Source organism: Delphinapterus leucas, chromosome 2, assembly GCF_059928025.1.
Source record: "Delphinapterus leucas isolate spDelLeu-1000000601 "Yukka" chromosome 2, BTC_Dleu_Yukka2, whole genome shotgun sequence".
In the NCBI taxonomy this organism is placed as follows: domain Eukaryota; kingdom Metazoa; phylum Chordata; class Mammalia; order Artiodactyla; family Monodontidae; genus Delphinapterus; species Delphinapterus leucas.
In genome coordinates this window covers 57709679-57716655 of record NC_143130.1, presented here as the reverse complement: position 1 = coordinate 57716655, position 6977 = coordinate 57709679, and positions in this window count along the sequence as shown.

Genomic DNA, 6977 nt, shown 5'->3' with positions numbered 1-6977 from the left:
ATAATTCTCCCATATTACCTTAAGAAAGAAAGATTTGACAAGGAGATCAATCTGTTTATAGATTTGTCCATGATCTGAGAGCAATAAATAAGTCATAATTGGTCTGATACCTGTGGTACACATTCTTGCTACTACATTAACTTCTGTGTCTGAGTAAGCTAATTATTTTTATGTAATAGACTTATGTTCAGCTTTCTTTCCTTTACCTTTAGCTAAGGAGTCAATGTTCCTACTTGACTTTACCAATGTAGGCTTTTAATATTTGTGGCAATTGATTCCCCAGAAATTCAGAGATTTATTTACTGTATTCTCTAGGTATTTACAAGAAAAATTAACAAATTGTCTCTGCCTTGATGCTCCAAACTAATTCAATGCTGGTTGATTTATTGATAGCTACTAATATCTTACATGTTAGTAAAGAAGATACTTTAGCTTTACTAAATTTCTTAGTCTCCCAAGACATAATGTCTTCCTGAATATGTTGCAGTATTATCAAACTGAAGTCAAATATTTGAGATATGTATTATTGGCCAACAGACAGAAGATGGTTGCATCCTGAACTCAGCCTAATATACAAATGAAACAATGTTACACACACACACACACACACACACACACACACCTCCACTGATTTTGAGAGTTGGTTGTGGATCCTTGCCTTTTATGAAAAGGCTAAACCTCTCCTGGTATGTTACATGAAATACCAAAATTGTGGCACAGATAAAATCAAGAAGCCTTTCACATTCTTAGAATAGCTGTTGTTTCTCCATGTGTATTAGTTTTTAACTTTGATAAAACCTTCTACATGTTCTGTCATAAGATTTAGGGTGCTTCTAATAGCTTATTCAAAACTTAGGCCCTAATTATAGGCATATTGCTTACTTTTCTGTGTTATTAGATTTTGTTGCTCTGGGAATGCAAAGGTATTTACAAGGCATAATAGCAAAAACTCTCCTGATTGAAAGACTCAGGCTTTAATCTTGGAACACAATTTACTTATAGATACCTCATGATGTTACTATTTTACAAGTTTTTAAGATTCATTTCTCACTGTGTTGCCAGTCTAGCTATGAACAAATCTTATTTTCTAATCCTAATACTACTCTGGGCAAGTGTAGCCTCTTGAACCCAGCTACTATGTTGCCTTATCCTGACAAAACAGGTTGAATATGACTGTCTCACAGTCACTGATGTAGATATTGGACCTTGGTCTGATTCACCTAATATTCCTATTCCCAAAGCTGACTTAATATTGTTCACTGACCCACAAGAGACTATAATAGTATGTTATGTAGTAGTCAACCCTCATGAGATTTTAGATGCTTCTGTTCCCTCAAACATAAAGTTAGTCCAAGTAGCAATGTCTCCTCTTTCATTTATAATTTTATTTGTGTTTCTTTTTTCTTCAGGTAGTCTAGCTAAAGATTTGTCAATGGTGTTTATCTTTTACAAAAAAAACAACTTAAAAATATTTATATTGCTTTTTCTAGTCTCTATTTCCTTTATTTCTGCTCTGATCTTTATTATTTCCTCCCTTCAGCTAACTTGGAGCTTAGTTTTCTCTTTTTCTAGTTTTTTGAATTGTAAAGTTAGGTTATTTGAGATCTTTCTTTTTTTCTTAATGTAGGCATTTATTCCTATAAAATTCCCTCTTAGAACTGCTTTTGCTTCACCTCATAAGTATGTTGTGTTTCCATTTTCATTTGTCTCAAGATATTTTTAATTTTACTTTTTATTTCTTTTATGACTTTTTATTTCTTTTTGTGACCCATTAGTTGTTCAGGAGTGTGTTGTTTAATTTCCACATATTTGTGAATTTTCCAACATTCCTTCTGTTATTGATTTCTAGTTTCATACCATTGTGGTTGGAAAAGACACATGATAATCTCAATAATCTTGATTTTGTTAAAACATGCATTGTGGCCTAACATATAATATATCCTGGAGAATATTTGTGTACTTAAAAGAATATGTATTCTGAAGCTATTGGATAGAATGTCCTGTATATATTTATTAGGTCTACAGTGGTCTATAGTGTTAAGTCTGATGTTTTCTTATTGACTTTTTGTCTGGATTATCTATCTATTATTGAAAGTGGGTTATTAAAGTCACCTACTATTATTCTATTGTTGCTATTTCACCCTTCACTTCTGTCAAATCTAAGTCAGCTAGGTGCTTTGATGTTGGGTGTTGGGTGCATATATAATCATAACTGTTACATCTTGTTGAATTGGCCCTTTTATCATTGTATAATGACTTATTTGTCTCTTATTACAGTTTTTTTGTCTTAAAGTCAATTTCACCTAACGTAAATATTGCCATTCCTGCTCTCTTTTGTTGTCATTTGCATGAAATACCTTTTTCCTTCTCACTTTCAGCCTATATATGTACATAAATCCGAGTCTCTTGTAAACAGCATATGGTTGGGCCTTGTTATTTTAGAGGACATTCAGTCACTCTATGTCTTTTGAATCATGAGTTTAATTCATTTACATTGAAAGTATCATTGACAGGTAAGGACTTACTATTGTCATTTTGTTAATTGTTTTCTGTCTGATTTGTAGTTCCTTTGTTCCCCTGTTCTCTTGTGGTTTGATAATTCTTTTTGCAGTTATACTGTTTATTTTCTCTCCAACTTTTGTGGATCTACCATAGGTTATTTCTTTTGTGGTTTCCATGAGGCTTACATTGAACTATCTATAGTTATAATGGTCTAATTTAAACTGATAACAACTTCAAATGCATAAAAAGCTCTACACTTTTATTTTCCCCCATATGCTCAACTTTATTTATTGATGTTGGATTTTATTTCTATTTTTAAATTGTGAATCTATTAAAAAGTTCTTGTGGTTATAGTTATTCTTAATAGTTTTGTCTTTTCATTTTTATACTATGTAGCAGGATGAAACTAATTTATACACTATTAAAACTATTAACACTATTCTGTGTTTGTCTATATATTTACTTTTACAAGTGAGATTTGTACTTTCATACACTTTTGTGTTCCTGTTTAGTGTTTATTAATTTCAACTTGAAGAGCACCCTTAAACTTTTCTTGTAAGGTAGGTGACAAACTCCCTCAATTTTTTATTTAACTGGGAAAGTCTTAATATCACCTCTATTTTTAAAGGACAGTCTTACCAGTTTAATATTCTTGATTGGCAAAGTGTTTTTTCCTTTCAGTATTTTGAATATATTATTTCTTTCTCTCCTGGCCTACAAGGTTTCTGCAGATAAATCCACTTATAGTCGTATGTGAATTCCTTTGTGTGTGATAAGTCACTTATCTTTTGCTGATTTCATGGATATCTCTTTGCCTTTGCCAATTTAATTATAATGTGCCTTGGTGTAGACCTCATTAGGTTCAAGCTATTTTGTGACTCTTAAGCTTCATGAAATCCATTTCTCTCCGCAAATTTGGTAATTTGTCAGCCATTTTTTTAAAAATAGAATTTTTGTCTCTTTCTCTTTCTCTTCTCCTTCGGGAATTCCCATAATGCAAATGTTGTTCCATGTGATGGTGTTCCATACTCCCGTAGGCTTTCTTTTTTAAAAAATTCTTTTCTCTTTTTGTCCCTCTGACTGAATAATTTTAAATGACTTGTCTTCAAGTTCACTAATTCTTTCTCCTGTTTGATCAAGTGCACTGCTGAAGCTCTCTATTGAAATTTGTAGTGCAATGATTGTATTCTTTAGCTCTAGAATTTCTGTTTGATTTTTTCTTGTTTCTATTTATTTATTGAACTTCACATTTTGTCCATGTATTATTTTTCTGATTTCATTCAATTGTTTATGTGTGTTCTCTTTTAGTTCTCTGAGCTCCTTTAAAACAATTATTTTAAGTTCTTTATCAGGTTGTTGGTAGATCTCTATTTCTTTAGGGTTAGTTGTTGTGGCTGTATTAGTTTCTTTTATACAAACTCATTAAAGCAACTCATTAAATCTTGGCTTCAGAAGAAAGTCATTCACCAGTCAGCTCAGCCTGGGATTATGGGAAGGCCAGTTCTTGGCACCCATAGACAGGAGAGACAAACTACCAATACTCTGATGTTGAGTGAGGACACTTGCTGGGATCTGTCATAGGGGGAGGTGTGAGTTGGGCCTTATAGTTGGACAGGGCTGCACCTGTGTTCTCTGGCTGGGTGGGATTGGTGGGAGACTCCTTGTTCTAACAATGCTGGTAGCAAGGGCCCTGGTTGGACAAGGCAATGTTGCTGTTAGGAGCACAAGGCTTCTGTAAAGATCTGCAGTATAAGTTACTGTGAACCCATAACCCTTTTCCTTGTTCCTAGCTGTCCCAGGTGGTATACCAATGCCAGTTCCCTCAGTGTTCCATGTGAGCTGAGAGATAAGTGGGCCTCTCAGACAACGCCCTGAAACCCTGGGGAAGTTGGATGTATGTCTTAGTTTCTCTTTCCCCAACTGGATAAATCATGGGCCAAAGAGATCCTTCTCAGTGTGTTGCTGTTCCAGCTCTGGGAAGGGGTGACATGTAAAAAGTGAAATGTTTATTCTAACCCTTTTTGATGTAGTTTTCTTGTTTTTTCATGCTCCACCAGTGTACTATATATAGCCTTACCCCTGAGGTGTCAGACACTCAGGACAGCATTTTCATCTGTGTATAGTTGCTAAATTGTTTTTCTGTGAAGGAACTAGGGACAGGGATGCCTATTTACCATCTTGCCAATGTTACCTTAGACTAGCCTTTAGTCTTAAAATGAATATCTATGCTGATAATAAATATCTTTATGGTCTGTTAGGCCACCAGCCAACTTTGGAGGAATGGAGGTTTTCAAACGTTGGTAGAAACTAAAATATTACATGGGAAATGAATCACCAATGTATTAGAGTCATTGAAAATTCTCTAACAGAATTATATTATTGATTGTAAAATTCATACTCTGGAAAAAAAATTATCTAAAAAAAGAATTTTCAGACCAAGTTGTGAAAAGAGTTACTGAGTTTTGGACTGGAAAAATTAAATGCCCATTATTTCTACCCAGAAACTCCTATTCATAATTTCAGAAATATCTAACTCTAATAATTAGAAAATTATAAATCAAGGGTAAATAAGAATAACACCATAGGAAAATGGGAATTACATGATGGGAATTTTTCTTTACAATATTTCCATTGTATGCTTGGGTGGCTTTTCCATGCCACTGACAGACTCATTCAAACAGAAGGAATATACTGAATATTTTGGAATATTGCAACACTTATAATTCAGTAAATAATACAAAGATGTGTTGTTTGAAAAAATTATTTACAGGTAACACCTAAGATAAGTCAAGGAAGCCATCTAAAGCCAATGTTTCCTGGAATATGGTGGCAAATGGACTTGATCAAGATTAGACCTTTAGAAGGTATCAAATATTTTTAGTAATGTTGAGTATGATGTTTAGACGGCCAGACATGTTTCCATAGGCTAAAACTGATGCTCGAGCAGTGAAAAACACCTTTCTAAATTATAGATCATCTCAACTTTTGGAATTCCTAAATATCTAGAATCCAATAGAGAAAGTAATTATATATTTTGTAATTTAGGAGCTTTGTAACATCTTACAAGCACTCAAATTTTGCCTACTTTTTATCATTTCCAGTTCCTGGACAAGTGGAATTAATGAACCATATCCTAAAATTTATTTGGCTAAATTACATCAAACCACTCACTTGTGGTGGCTCAAAGCCTTACCATTGGTTTCATTAAAATTAGGTTAACTCCTTCTAGTAAGCAAATTTCAAATTTCAATTAGAAGATATTTGAATTTAGGATTTAAGCCTAACCCATTATCTGATGCAATAAAAAATAGTCATGATCAAATATAATACTTAAAGAGTTTGCAGGCTTCCCTGGACTTATTTTGCCAGATGCTGGAAAAATTTCCCTGAGGAGGTATGCCATCAATATTGAACAGGAGACCTGGTATATATCAAATTGTTCCAATATCAGACTGATGGTCATCACACCAGATAGAATCCTACCAGGTTTGTTGATAATTCACATCAAGGTTTGTTGATAATTCACATCAAGGTGAAGAAGAAGCCCAAGTAGATGCATGCTTCTCTTGTGAGACCAACACCTATGATTGAGTGGGCCACAATTTCCATTAAGAACCTTAAGGTTAAATTCTCTAGATAGTAATTTAAAATAATATGCAGGCTGAAGAAAAAGTTTATCTAGTGGACAGACAGTAGGAGACATAGATTGTTGTGTTACTCCTTAATTACCTTGACCACTATAATTTTGATACTTATTCTATTTTATATCAGTTGAACATGAAGCTTATAGTATTAGACCTTCTTCCTTTAAAAGTGAGTATATTAACCTCAGGGAATTTTGAATTGATTACAAATGTTCTGAATATGGAGTGAGGACTCAAGAAATACATATTTTGCCATAATACTTCATATCCTTCAATTGGATAGTTTAAATTTAGAAGAATGAAACCCACAGACTATCTATTGATCTATTTACCCAAATAAAACAATCTTAAATATCACCCTTTGTGTTATTGAATATACTAATGGGAAGAAATTTTTAACCAGTCGAACTAAATACAAGTATATTCAAATTGAAAGTCCTTGAACAATAACACAAAACTCCAGCTGCTCTCTACATTATATAGCCATTGGAGCCCAGTTTGACAAAACTGGAATGAATGTACAATGAGGAAGACATATCCCAGCCCAAATTATATAGCATATTTCCTTTAAAAGTCCCAAAATATAGTGTCCCATTAAAAATAAGCCTACCTTATTTAGAACTTAGCAATCTCCAGTCTCCATACTTAAGGTTTTTAGGGTCATTAAATGGACTATTGCTTTTAATATTACTACTTCTAATTTGAGTCAATTCAACTCAATTCTACTTGTATGCAATAGGCTTTATGACTATGAAAAGTTTTTACATGAATATTAAAATGTGTCATGATCAAACTAAAAGAGATTTACTAAATACCATATTTATAGGTAAG